Raw genomic sequence first — 15,531 nt, 5'->3', positions numbered from 1 at the left:
TTATTGATACTTGACTTCAGTAAAGCCTTTGACACCGTACCCCACATCAGACTCCTCCATAAACTAGACCACTATGGAGTCAGAGGAGACATCCACGGGTGGCTGAAGTCTTGGTTAACAACTAGACAGCAGAAAGTACTAGTAGACGGCGATGAATCATCATCTGTAAATGTAAAATCTGGTGTACCACAAGGCACAGTGCTTGGGCCGTTAATGTTCCTCTTGTATATCAACGACATAGGTATTGACATTAAATCATCAATTAGATTATTTGCAGATGATAGCCTAATCTACGTAGCTGTACAATCAATGAGCCATTGTCTTCAACTCCAGCAGGACCTGACCACTGTGGTTAACTGGACTAAAAAATGGCAAATGATATTTAATCCAACGAAATGTTTTGTATTACGTATAACAACAGGACGACAACCAATAATCTACCCATATGAAATGGAGGGACACATCCTCGGAACAGTCAACCACAATCCGTACCTAGGAGTGGAGCTATCTAGCACGTTATCATGGAATGACCACATCAGAAATATCACTACAAAGGCAAATAAAACTTTAGGCTTTATACGGCGGAATCTTAGTAAATGCCCAATGAATATAAAGCGTCAGGCATACATAACCCTTGTACGACCAACACTAGGATATGCTAGCAGTGTCTGGGACCCGCATCTCCAAAAACACATACAACAGCTAGAAATGGTCCAAAGGAGAGCAGCCAGATTCATCAGGCATGAGTATTCTCGAGACCCGGGCATAGTAACATCTTTATTAGAGGACCTAAAACTGCCAAAATTACAGGAGAGACGAACAACATCACGTTTACTCCTGTTTCACAAAGTAATCCACCAACTTATTGCTATTCCGATTCCAGAATACTTGATGACACCAGCAAGAATGACGTCAGTTCCATCAACGACGATTTGTCAGATTAGGATCAAGTTCTGAACAAAGAAAACATAGCTTCTTTGTTAGAACCATCACCAACTGGAATGAACTACCGCCTAGCTTATTGGACATTGATGACTATGAGGCATTCAAAACCAACCTCATAGCACACAGATATCCGTAAATCAGCACACACATGTTTTTTATCTGCACTGGCACCTGTACATATGATTTTAAAAGAGCACATTTTGGATGACACAACTTTAATTTTAATACATTCGTGTGATGAGTCAACCGACTCTTTACGGATTACCCATGTAGATGTAGATGTAGATGTTAAATAATAAAAAGTTTATTTAATGAAATATCGTAGGAAAATTTGTATGATATATTCTCGAGTTCATTTCCTACTGAAGAAATTTAGCAAGGTGCCACTTTATAGTCCGTACTCAGTTTTAAAAAGCTTAATTACCTTTTAAATAAAACAGTCAGCTTTCTATAACACATAGGTGCCATATTACGCTAGCTGATATATGTCATGATAGAGTCATTTTTGGCATCGATTTTCAGAATTTGGCATTTTTACATGAATAAGTATCTAACAGATAAGGAAAATGCAGTTTAAAGCATTTCACTGTAGGTGTTAAACATAACTTTACATCAATTATTCCATTTTTTTACACGCTTTTTAGCACGGCAAGTACTAAGATTGTCTTCTAAATATGATCAGCAGTCTTATATAGAAATTTAAACTTTCATAGAAAAATTTACCCTTTCAAGACCCTATTTAACATTTTCATTTAAAGTTATCATCTCTTATGATAATTGAGTTTGTGGGGATGAATAAAACGTTTACTACGTTTGTTCGTCAGTTTGCACGGTACATACATGTATATATATAAAAGTGGTATGCTTGCCAATGAAACAACTTTCCACAAGAGACAAAATGACATCACAGAATTTTAAACAGCTAAACGGCCACAGTACGACCTTCAACAATGAGGAAAGCCCATACCGGATAGTCAGCTATAGAAGGCCCGAAATGATAAACGAAAAATATTCCTAATTTATGTACAAACAAACGATCGAAAAACTAACATGTATATAACACATTAATTAACAAACGACAACCACTGAAATAAAGGCTCCTCCTGACTTGGGACGGCCACATATATGCAAAATGTGGCGGGTTTTAACATGTTAGCGGGATGTTGGTATCCTCCCTCTAACCTGGGACAGTGGCGTAACAGAACAACATAAGAACGAATTATGAAAATCAGTTGTAAAAGGCTTGTTAGTTTTCTCGTTTGAATTGTTTTACATGGTCGTATCGGGGCCTTTTATAGCTGACTATGCGGTATGGGCTTTGCTCATTGTTGAAGGCCGTACAGTGACCTATAGTTGTTAATGTTTGTGTCATTTTGGTATTTTGTGGATAGTTATCTCATTGGCAATCATACCACATCTTCTTTTTTTATATTAATTCATTAGATGAGTACAAATATAAATACATATGATCTAACAAGAAAATAGAATGAACGTGCATGTGGGCGGGTACTTGTATATCCCAACAATAAAAAGACACTATAAGTACTGATCTGAGAGTATATATAACTAATATAGTACCATCCTGTTGATTAAAAATAACATCACTCCAGACCCTTTTGTTTTCCACATAATTAATATTGCCAATAATTAAGCAGTTCCGGGTCGAATCGATACCAATAATATATTCACCTGTTAACTATGACATTATCTGTACGTTCCGCATCTGACAGGATCTGAAATTCGGCAGTTTATTTATTTCAAAAAATATTCGTGTATTGAAAAATTTGTGTAAATTAATTAGAATTATCAATATAGAAGTATGTTCTCCAGGTTGATCAACAATCTGTCATTCTTGTTGCTCGTTTTTGTGCAAACTTGGCATGCGCAAAATCTGTATGTTATTGTATGTAAAAATATCTTTCTTTGTACCATTTACTTGGTTTTATAAGAAATAAAGAATCTTGAATCTTGACAGGAGTACCACGAAACGCTGTATTTAAGATTTTGCTATATACACGGGTCGTAATCACAGGGTTGCAGTGGCGGATCCAGAGGGGGGGTTCCGGGGGTGCGCACCCCCCCCCCTTTATTTTTGCCGATCAATGCATTTGTATCGGGACATATGTTTTGCACCCCCCTTTGCCCAGGGTTAGCACCCCCCCTTTCGAAAATTCCTGCATCCGCCCCTGGGTTGAAACTACTTAATTCAATCATTGTCACATTGTTCCCGATTGTAGTACTTTAATCAGTATGACTTTCTAAGATGACAATACGAATAATAAAAATCTGGACTTAAAATAAGGCGTATAGGTACAGCATGTACAGTTTTCAATTTGTTAGACGTAAAACAGCAAATCAAAGATTCAATTTTATTCATAACTCATAAAGGACAAAACCGTTGATTAAAAAATACTCCTTTCCAGAGACTTTTGTTTTCCAAACAAAATCAATAATACCAATATTAAATTGACAAGTTCCAGGTCGACGGGTTCAAACAGAAAGATGTTAAAAGCAGAGAAAACTTCATCTTATAATCGGCATGACTTTATCAGATGACAATACCAATACTAAAATAAGGCTTACGCATAGTTATATTCTTTAATTCAGTCACAGACCCGCGATATCACGGATGTGTTCTAGTAAATATATATGTATACATATTAAGTTGTGAATATGGTGAAACAAATCCTCAAAATAAGTTTAAAATGCCCTGGTGTGGAATAAACTTGGGTTAAATTGATCATACTTCTTAATTTACTTATTTCAATCCGTTTTAAATATTGTATACTGCCTTAATGATCACATATATAATAATAACTGTTTAAATTTGTTTGCTGGGCATTAATTTACCGTAATTTACCAATTATGGATTCGGTAATTTCCGCTAAAAAACGAAGTTTACCGAATGATCTCATCATTCATCAATCTCATCATACATCAATCTCATCATACAACAAAAAACGTATAATGTTGTGAACATTTAATATAAAGTTGTGAGCACTTAATATACTGTTGTGAGCACTTAATATAATGTTGTGAGCACTTAATATAATGTTGTGAGCACTTCATATAATGTTGTGAACACTGCATATAATGCTGTGAGCACTGCATATAATGCTGTGATCACTGCATATAATGTTGTGAGCACTACATATAATGCTGTGATCACTTCATATAATGCTGTGAACACTGCGTATAATGCTGATTATTAACATAAGGCAGTCGTGGCGTTCCATAATTTTGTCCCCGAAGACATTATCCGCCCAGTAGCAAAACTACAATTGCATGAATTTACGAAGATCTAACAGAAAACTGGCTCGGACGTCTCCCAGTATAAAAAGGTCCGAAACAGATGTCACCATGGACACGGTGTCGTCTGATACGGCAGGTGTCCCCTCATCACCAGACATGGTTTTAGATTTATGAGTTTGACTGTCCCTTTGGTATCTTTCGTCCCTCTTTTGTAAAGATCACTCTTATTAAAACAATAAATTCTCTGAAACTGACGTGATCAAGATGCTTGATTTCTTAATGGACAACGTGGAGAACGTGTTTTTCAACAGATTGTCGGAATTTTAAAGGGCACCAATTGTGCCCCTCTTCTTGTCGACTTTTTTCTTTATCATTAGGAGGCTTACTTCATACACGAACTTCTTAGGGGAAAAAAGAGAAGTAAGCAATATCCTCTAATTTTACGATCCGCTATATAGGTGATTATCTCTCACTAAATAATTGAAAATTTGGTGACTATATTGAACGAATTCATCACATTGAACTAGAGTTAAGGGATAATACAGATACAGTTAAGTCTGTCTCATATCTGGACTTATATCTAGAATTTGACAACGAGGGTAGGTTGAAAACAAAACTTTACGACAAAAGAGATGATTTCAGCTTTCCAATTGTGAACTTTACATTTCTATGTAGCAACATTCAAGAAGCGCCTGCATACGGAGTATTTATCTCCCAATTGAAACGATTTACCCGGGAGTGTATTGATTATCATGATTTCCTTGATAAAGGGTTGCTGCTCACAAGGAAGCTAATAAACTAGAGTTCCAAATGGTGAAGTTGAAATCATCCCTTCGTAAATTTTACGGACGTCATCACGAGTTGGTTGACCGTTATTGAATAACAGTTTCACATATGATATCGTATATGTTCTTTATGTCGTTACTACAATCCTCTTCCGGTTTCACGAATATGACCTACAGAATAAGACTATTTACTGGATTTGTAATAACATAAGAACCACGGATGCCACATGTGGAGCAGGAACTGCTCACCCTTCCGGAGCACTTGGGATCACCCCCAGTTTTTCATGGAGTTCGTGTTGCTTAGTCCTTAGTTTTCTTTATTGTGTCTTGTGTACTGATATTTGTCTGTTTGTCTTTTTCTTCTTTTATAAATGACTTTGTCAGTTTATTTTCGATTCATGAATTTGACTGTCCTTTTGGTATCTTTCGCCCCTCCTTTATTGATGCATCGAAAATGTATGAATAGCCCTAAGATCTAACACGTCTTTTTCCCAAATTTGATGTAAGTGTAAACTTGACAAAATACTCTCACTCCTTCATGGATGAATCGAAAATGTATATATAGATCTCAGATCTAAATGTCTAAGACGTTTTCCCCCCAAAATTATGTAAGTGTTAACTTGACAACATACTCTCACAAACTTTAGGTTTATTGAAATCTATCGAATGTTATTCAGAGTCGTGAATGCTGATGCAATTGAATGCCGTTCTTCTGTAATAAATGTATTACAAAATTGTAAAAGACTCTTTTTTAGGCTAACTCAGTACAAACCATACAGTCATATAACTTTATTGGTCTATATTTTCCGCATTCGATATCTTTTGGCTTAAAATAGAGATAAACTCATCATAGATGCCAGGATTAAATTTTGTATTTACGCCAGACGTGCGTTTCGTCTATGAAAGACTCATCAGTGACGCTCGAATCCAAAAAATTAAAAAGGCCAAATAAAGTTGAACAGCATTGGGGACCAAAATTACGAAACATTTTGCCAAATAGAACTAAGGTAGTCTATTCCTTAGGTAGAAAAGCCTTAGTATTTCAAAGATTCAAAATTTTGGTAAACAGTTAATTTATAAATATGACTCGTAGTCCCTTTAGACACTTGTCAAAAACATGAAGATAAACAAAGCCAGGTTATTAAATTTCACTTTCAGAAACATTGATGATGTTCTTTTCAGTAGCAATCCGAACTTTTCTGATTAGGTTCCAGTTATATATTCACAAGAACTAGAAATTAAAGAAAAAACAGTCATGGATCTCCGGCTCATTTTAAAGACTTATACCTCGAATTTGTCACACAAGTCAATTTGGTCACTTGTGGACAGTTGTCTCAGTGGCAATCATACCACATCTTCTTTTTTTATATCTCAGTACCAGAATCTATGACAAACGAGACGATATTAATTTTTCCTCACCTTATATTAAAAGGAGTATACCAACTTCAGCAGCATATGAGATATAAATTTCCCAACTTATTCGGTATTAAAGAGCATGCAGTAACTACACAGACTTTGTAAAAGTCACCAGTGTTTGAGCAAAAAATGAATGAATCAGTGGTATGTCAAAGAACGTCTCGTCCTTTTTCTATATAGGGTACCGAAACCTTGTTGATAAATATTCTGAATCAACTTTACAAATATACACGATAGTCTTGAAGCATAGATTCTGGGAACTAACGTTGTTTAATATCTTAATAACGAGTTATATTATATTTCACAAATAGCGTGTTTTTGGTGATATCCATTAAACGTGACTCTGTACTTATGTATCCCGTTATTGTTTCTATGATAATTGTTGTAATATTGTCTTGAATATTTGCTAATGTGCATGTGCTTATGCCTTTTTGTGTTTCTTTGATACACTTGACTTGGCTCTGAACTTATACATGTTATACATCCCGTCAATGTGAAATTGTTCAATGATATGTTTTTTGTATTCTTGTTTATCATTTTTGCTAATGTGCTTTGTCTATATTCCTTTTTGTGTTTCTTTGTTACAGATTTGTTTGGTTTGATAGTGATAAAAATTATAACCAATTTGACTGCTTTATCCGCATGTTTGACATTTTTACCTATAATGTCTGTTTGTATCGTTCACACATTGTTGTCAATGTAATATAATTCGATTCAACAGCAATACAAGTAAAAGTTTTAGCAAGCTATATAACCTGCTTTAATCCACCATTTTCTACATAGTCCGGAGCATGACAGTTGTTATCCATTCGTTGGATATGTTAAAGCTTAAGATTTTGCTATTTGATTAGGGTTTTTGGATTTTCCTCGAAGTTTAGTGTTTGCTGTTATTATTTTTTTTTTCTTACACACTTTTAATATTTTTTTTATTGTATAATCAATGAAAATAAAGTCCAATAGACAATAAATATGTCTTAGTCCAACCACATACATGTGGCAATTTTCAATCAGCAGAATGTTTACTGTATTAAACGTCAAACAGAAAGGCAACTGCATCATAGTTAGCAACAAGAAGTACGTTTTTGGTTTTTTGGAAATATACGGCACGAGGATTTAAAATTCCATAACTAGCTCCAATGAGCTGTTTGGCCTGTTTTCCATCTTTAGATATCACTACGACATTATTTGATTTAGATCCAGCTACATATATGTTGGAATATGAATCTAAAGTTATGCCGTATGGTTTTCTAAGCAATGAATCATAATATGTCCATTGTTTCTGTCCTTTATAATCGTAGCATACGCCAGTTGGAACGAAATATGCTCTTTTCATTTGTGGTAACGTATGTCTCATCTACGTTTCTGGGTGCAGAGGGTAATTATATTCGCATATTATTTTGATTTTCAGACGTGTCATATAGTTTAATGCCATTGTCATGTGTGCAACAAATAAATGATCCATTGTGACAACTTAAGCCATAACACCAGTCGTGGATGTCAATCATTTTGAGAATTTTGCATTATTCATATCAATAAAGTGAATTTTCGTAGGAAGATTTCCACCACTAGATACTTCAACCGTTTGAGAATCAACCACTGCCAGGTCATAACCAATGTTGTGTTGCCCATCGATAATACATGATTCAGAATGTAATTCACCGTTAGGAGAATATGTAAGCAGTTATTTATGTGGTCTTGTAGAAATAACATGTTTCCAGCTTCTGATATGGCACATCCAGTTAGAGAATTACGACCTACGTTAATCTTTTGTACTAGCTTGGTGTGTATTTATTCAATATACACTTTTAGTTAATTATTGAACAGTAGAATGCTTCTGCCACATTAATAGTGGCTGTTTAATACAAATAATACAATGCACATACATCGGGTACTAGCACCATAAAGTCATGCTAAATTAATGAAATCTTCACAATTCTAGCATTTTAGTTAAATTTTAGTCGGTTTTCGTGTAAAACGAAAGTGGCCGCATTCGTGTTCATCCTTAATATTGAAATGTAAGTTGTATTTTATGATAATACATAACATATATAAAGGTTGAGGATGAACACGGATGCGGCCACTTTCATTTTTGACAAAAACCATCTGAAAAGTTACATTTTCCCGCATATTTGGTAGATTTTTCATATTTGAGCCTGAATCTGATGGTTTTTAATGACTAAATCAGTTCAAATCTTTCACATCAACTAATTGATTCAAATGAAATAGACACTTAAGTGTTTAAAAAGTAGTCAAAATCTTTCGTCAGATGAACCTGAAATTTGAGGCCAAAATCGGTCCTTACCGGACCTACTCCTTTGCGCTGATTGATCACTTTTCCATAAAAATGGAACATGCTTTTGAGAAGAATCCACTTTCATATCCCCAAGCGTGTCATGATATTTGCAATGAAATTCAAGGAAACAGTTATGCTCCTCACAGTAATGCTTTATTTCCTTTATAAATGATGGTACTTTTTAAATATTTTTCTACCGTGATTGTCTGATGCGATTTTAACAGTTTCGATGCCTTATGATGAACTCTACATTCTCGACACAGAGCCTCTTCACACTGTGGACAATATTCCCACGCTGTCGTATTAAAGTGTCTGTTATGGCAAACATCACAGAGTAATACACCTTGGTCGGTGGCCATGTCTTTAGCTTGGTACCTTCATATATGTTAAATAAAGATTCTTAAATTTTTGACATTTCTTCATATTCAATCCATTTGTCTTATCTCAGGAAAAATATAAAAGAAAAAAATGTAAAGGCACTCATATCTGGTTGTATTCTTGTGTTTGTGTTTGAAATTTCATTCCTGAAAAACTCCAATTTCTCAAGGTAAAATGCATATGTTCTTGAAATTTGCAAGGTTTTATAAACTGTAAAAAGAAAGAAATATAGAAAAAGACTAGCAATTTTAAGGTCTAGCTAAACCTTTGAATATTGTCCTTCTTCAATTATGTAAAGTATTTGAAATAAGTTGATGTCATATTCATCATGTTCCAGATTTCAAGACTAATTGTTACCCGGAATTTTTTTTTGACTATACATTTTTAACAGAGGCGCTTTTTCTGGTTTTTTTTATTATTTTTGTTTTGTTCATGTTATTTCAACTTCATGTTTCTTCCTCGATGGGTTAATTCTCTTACGGTTACGACATTTCAAAAGCACTATAAAAAAAGAAGATGTGGTATGATTGCCAATGAGACAACTGTCCACAAGAGACCAAACTGACACAGACATTAACAACTATAGGTCATCGTACGGCCTTCAACCATGAGCAAAGCCAATACCGCATAGTCAGCTATAAAATGCCCCGATATGACAATGTAACACAATTCAAATTAGAAAACTAATATATATGCTGTCCTGTTTTCTAAATTTAAACTTTAATTGGAATATCATTAACGAAGGCATGTAAGAAGTCAGGGAATGGTCAGTAGCGCCTTAAATACATTGTGGTAAAAATTGAACCTTATCAAAGACCAAATTACCAACGTGAAACTTTTGAACGTATTATTAGAAGTCACCAGATGAATTAAACTATATTTTCTTCATTATACGAGGATATGAATCTTATACATGTAAAGATACATATTGTAAATACCACACGCAATTATTATTCTACCAATGACATGATCATCCTACTTGTAATTGAGTACTGCTAAAGTAATATGTAATTGAATAGCTCAAAATGATGTTTTACTCATGTTGAATTGGCTTCATAAAGCAACGATGTGATGGTGGGTTTCGAACGCCTTCTAAATGTGTGTAATGTGTAGTGTATGAGTAGTTCATGAGTTTTTATTGGCTGACATTTCGAAACTTTAACTTGATACGAAACATTTGGAAACAAACATATATGAAAAATGTTAAGTTAAGTACCATCTTCCCCTTTCTTATCTGAGTATAAAATCCTCGGACTTTACGCTGTTGTGTAACTTCATAGATGAAATCCACACTATCTACGATTATTGATTTTACCTGTTAAAAGTGTACAAACGAGTTATGTACATGTAACAAGGTTTGAATATCTGTTGTTTTATATCAAGAAATACAATTAATTACATTCATTAATAATTGAGGGGACTTTTCGGAATTTTTTATTTATTTGCGTAATTTTGATATATTTTGTGCGGACACAGTAAAAAGATATTTTTAAAATTGTCTATCTTTTGTGCTTTTTTTCAATTTCAGTTAAATTAAATGCTATCTCCAAAATTTGTTAGATGAGGAGACTTTTCAGAAATTTTCTTCAGTCAGTTTATTTGAAATTATCTGTGGAAACAAAAGAAAAGAATATGAAAAAAATGATGCTTTCTATACCTTGCCCTTTTCTTTCCAATAAATACCAACAGTGTTCCTTGTCTTGCCGATTGTTTGTTTATATCAGGCTGACTCCATACAGAAGTTTCTTATAAATAATTTTAAAAACTAGCATTATCCTTTAACTGTACACGTTTCTGTAATAAGATGATGTCCTCCCACTTAAAAAATCAAGGTTGTTGAACAATGTTCGACGCATCTATATTATTGAGCATTACACAATGGACCAAGTAAAATCGTCCCAATATCTTGACTTACCCTTTGAATGAGATGATTAGGGTAGGTTGAGAAAAATCTATGTGACAAAATATACTTTCAATATCATGATTTTAAATTTTCACTTCTATGTATCAACATTCCAGTAGCGACTTCAAACTGAGTATATATTAGGGATGTCAACTCGTTGAAGATTTACTAATCGATTACATAGTACTCGTTGGAATAACCGAGCGATACTCGAGTACTCGCTCGGTAAAACATTTAAAAAATGGAAACACAAAATAATAGGTCGTTGTCTAATGAACGTAAACCCCTTATTATTATTACCTAGGACTAGATAATAGTACTAGGAATGCTATTCTATAATTCATATCTCATTCACTACATATATTAATTATGTACTCTGGCAATGATCTCAACAAGAAAGTACTTTTATATCGATAAAAAAATATTACTCAAACAAAAAACATCATTATTTATGAAACCGTAAAAACAGTTAATGATCAACAAAACTAAAGGCTGCATGATGATTAGGACTTAATGATGCCTTTTTAAAATCATTATCTGATGGTCGACACAGAGTGCAACGAATTTGTTCTAGTTTAAAATATTATCTTGTAAAAATGTTCTAGAACAAGGCGACTTCTCAACTTGCTGATGAAAATATATGCCCTGAGTACAAAGGCAGGGAATTGACTAACACTAGCTAAAAGTGTAAGCCTTGGACAAGTGTTCTTGTTCATAAATATCACAAATCTGTTTTGATGAATTTTAAAGGACAGTATGAGTCGAATGTAATTTTAAGTTTTATTAATTTTGATCAATATTTGATTTCCTGAGAGGTGCTCTCAATAATTTTTGTTGCTGTTTTAACAGTAATAAACATGCAACCGATTAGTCGAGTATCATTTTGGAAATCGATTCTCGGTACTACCGAGTGATTCTCGGTTATTTGTTGACATCCCTCGTATATATACATGTTCTATTTGACATAATATTCAAGACAATTCATGATTTCCTTTTAAACCAAGATCTAGAGCTCAAGAGCTCAACCTTTGAGACTTTCACTTATGCCATCGACCGAAATAAACTTATTATTATTTTTTAAACAAAAACATGGGCAACACAACGGATGCCACGTGTAAATCATAATCTGTTTAACAATGCAGAGCACCTTGTACGGAACCCTGGTTTTGTTGCTCAGTCATCAGTATTCTATGTTGTATTCTTTATGTTGTTTGCATTTTGATCATTTTGAATTTTCCCCATTGAATTTATCTTAGTATAACTTATAAAAAGGCCTCTGAAGCTGAAGTTCATTGATAAACACTGTTATTATGTCGATCTGAAGGTCATTGAATTGTAATCGTTTTTCAGTTCATACTGATCCCTTATATCTCAAGGTTTTTGACATATTTCAATAACACAGTCGAACATCGTTTTGAAAATTTTTGTGTCCATGGCTATCACCTTAGCAAGTCGAAATCATTAACCTGTATTTGTTTATTATAACTAGTTAACAGTAATATTTTGATTCTATTTATAAAGTCAATATGTACATGCTATATGAGTGCGGATGTGTAATAGTTCATTCAAATGCTTTTTAATTTGCCTACTCGAATACTATAGCCTTTTTTGGTGTCGCATAATATGCTGACATTTTTTGGTCCACTGCTTTCTAATTGAAAAAAGAACACATCAGAGTAACGAGGATTGAAATGTTTCGTCATTCAAACACTCATTATTGACTCTAGAATAAAAAAGATTAAAAAGAACAAATCAGTACAAAGTTGAAAATATGAAAAATAGAAGACGTGGTATGATTATCAATTAAAAAACTTTCCAATAGAGACCAAGTGACATAGAATTAACAACAATGTTATCTTACGGAATTCAGGAAAGTCCAAACATCATACTGCATTGTCATCTGTAACAGAACCCACAATAAAAAATATTACAAAAAAATCAAACTAGCAAACGTACGGCCTTATTGAGCATTGAATACATACTATATTTCTTCAGTAATATGTCGTCATCATGAGGAATTATAGCATTGTGCAATCAATTTTAATAAATGCCAGATCAATTAAGGTACAAGCTATATAAACTCATAAAATAGAACGCCTTAGACATATGATCGTTTTAAAGAAGTAGACTGTTAACTGATTAAATGCATTATAAGTCAAATAGAAATGCAACTTTATCACAGTTCTACTAGAAGCAAGTTCCTAGTTTTATAATAAAAAAAAATCGCACGAGGATTTAGGAGTCCATCACTAGCTCCAATCAGTTCTTTAGCCTGCTTTCCGTCTGGTGAAATCACCCAATGTATGTACAAAAAAAAATAACGGAAAACAAACATGTACCTCATCAACAAACGACAACCACTGAATTACAGGCTCCTGACTTGGGACAGCCACATTCATGAAGAATGTGGCGAGTTTAAATATGTTTGCGGGATCCCTACCCCCCTTTTGACCTATGACAACCGTTTTTTTTTCTAAAATTAACCTTTGTTCTAGTATTCTACACAGCAAATTCTAAAAAGGACAGTTTCGCACCAATGACTCACTATTTTAAAATATCTGCAATTCTCATTATAAGAAATATAGTGCTTTTTTCACTTGTATAGGACCACAAATGTTTTGAGGTCTGCCCCATAAAAAAATGAAAAAGATACTGGTTTCACTGTTAACAGACAAACAGCCTACGTAAATTGCTTATTACATAACAATATAAGTTATGTTATAGAAATGGTAAATTCCTCTTTTTCTTTAACATAACGAGTCTTGAATAAACAAAATTAAAATGATTATTAACAAAAGTTTTGTTAGCCTTAATTAACACTTGATAAGCCACCATATAGTTTGAAAAATAAAAAAACAAAATTTTTTGAATCAGGTAACACATTTACTTCATTATCCCACCAAGCTCTCTGTCCTGAGTAGGGTGTTCTACTTTTAGTAAAACTCTTTATCAACTTTATAGAAGTATCACGAGCTGTTACTCAAAATATGGACAATTTTATGTTGAAGGTATCTTTATTCTAATTGACAGCTTCATACTATTTTCTTTACATGTTTCGACTGGTCCAAATCACTTCTTCACTCTAGTAAAGGACAGTTTTATACTTCACAAGATTCATATCCTTTCTTAAGTAAATTGGACGAAGAAGATGTTGTTTTTTTTTTTATTTTTTAAATCATTTAAAAAAACAAGATTGTATTGAATGATAATGAGACAACTCTCCACTAGAGACAAAATGACATGGAAGATTATTTATCAGTTTAGATATTAACTAAATTATATTTAAAAATCATACTCCTCATAATTCTGTATCCTTATTTATTCTATACATTGACAATTTCGATAAACAAAAAATGATTGAAGAGTAATTTGTTTCAAAAACGCATCAAGTATTTCCCACTGGACGAAATGGCTGTCTTATTGATTAATACCCTCATTTCTTATTATGATTTTATTTTAGCGACAGACACTTTTACAAGATTATACAGGTTTACACATCACCTTTAAATAATTATGCAAATAGACAAAATTAGTATCTCGTCAAAAAGTTGTACACACAAAGTGAACTGTACAACACTTTCCCTTCTGTATATTGTATTGAAATGAACACTAAAACATAAGACCTCTTAGTCTTTAGACGACAGCGTAAGTGTACTGTAATTATTAATATATTTTCGACCCAATTTCCATTGAACAAACCTGCCAATGTTAATCTATAACCTGCTAGTTTGCACACGTTATATAAAATTAAATACCAAAGGAAGCCTTCTTGCTTACTCGTATCCGTATATTTAATTCAAGCTATACTATTGAACTAACTATCATTGGAAATTAAGGAATGCCGTGGATAAAGTACCCTACAATTTGCATATATGTAAATGAGGCAAAGAACAACGGTCATATGCAATTCTTAAAGCAAACACATATCAAGTTGGATTATCATAAAAATCTACCTTTTGAAATAGCCCTTTTTAGTATTTAGTCAAATCCGGTAATAAACGGTCACTATGACAACTTCTAGTCTGTGCTTAGATATAGGAAGATGTGGTGTGAGTGCCAATGAGACAACTCTCCATCCAAACAACAATTTAAAAATTAAACCATTATAGGTTAAAGTACTACATGTATGTGTATTTCTTTTGAATTTTCCTCTGAGTTCAGTATATTTGTCATTTTACTTTTTACAATGGTTTAAAATTATTTCATCTTGAAATTTATATTGATGCGCATAACGTAATTCATTATTTTCGTTCGACTACTTTTGTTAAAAATATAGCATTTAACACGTTCACAGCTTATCAGTATTTACAATTGACTGCTTTTTAACAATCAATTACAAAATAAAATGGATTTAATGCATATTTTTTGTCGAGCCTGCAACTTTTGTTGCAGAAAGCTCGACATAGGGATAGTGATCCGGCGGCGGCGGGGACTACGGCGGCGGCTACGGCGGCGGCGGTGTTAGCTCACTTCTTAAAAGCTTTATATTTTAGAAGGTATAAGACCTGGATGCTTCATACTTTGTATATAGATGCGTCATGTTACGAACTTTCCGTCAG

Source organism: Mytilus trossulus, unplaced genomic scaffold (assembly GCF_036588685.1).
Source record: "Mytilus trossulus isolate FHL-02 unplaced genomic scaffold, PNRI_Mtr1.1.1.hap1 h1tg000234l__unscaffolded, whole genome shotgun sequence".
Classification (NCBI taxonomy): Eukaryota; Metazoa; Mollusca; class Bivalvia; order Mytilida; family Mytilidae; genus Mytilus; species Mytilus trossulus.
The sequence above is the reverse complement of the archived record's forward strand: the minus strand, read 5'-3'. Positions refer to the sequence as shown.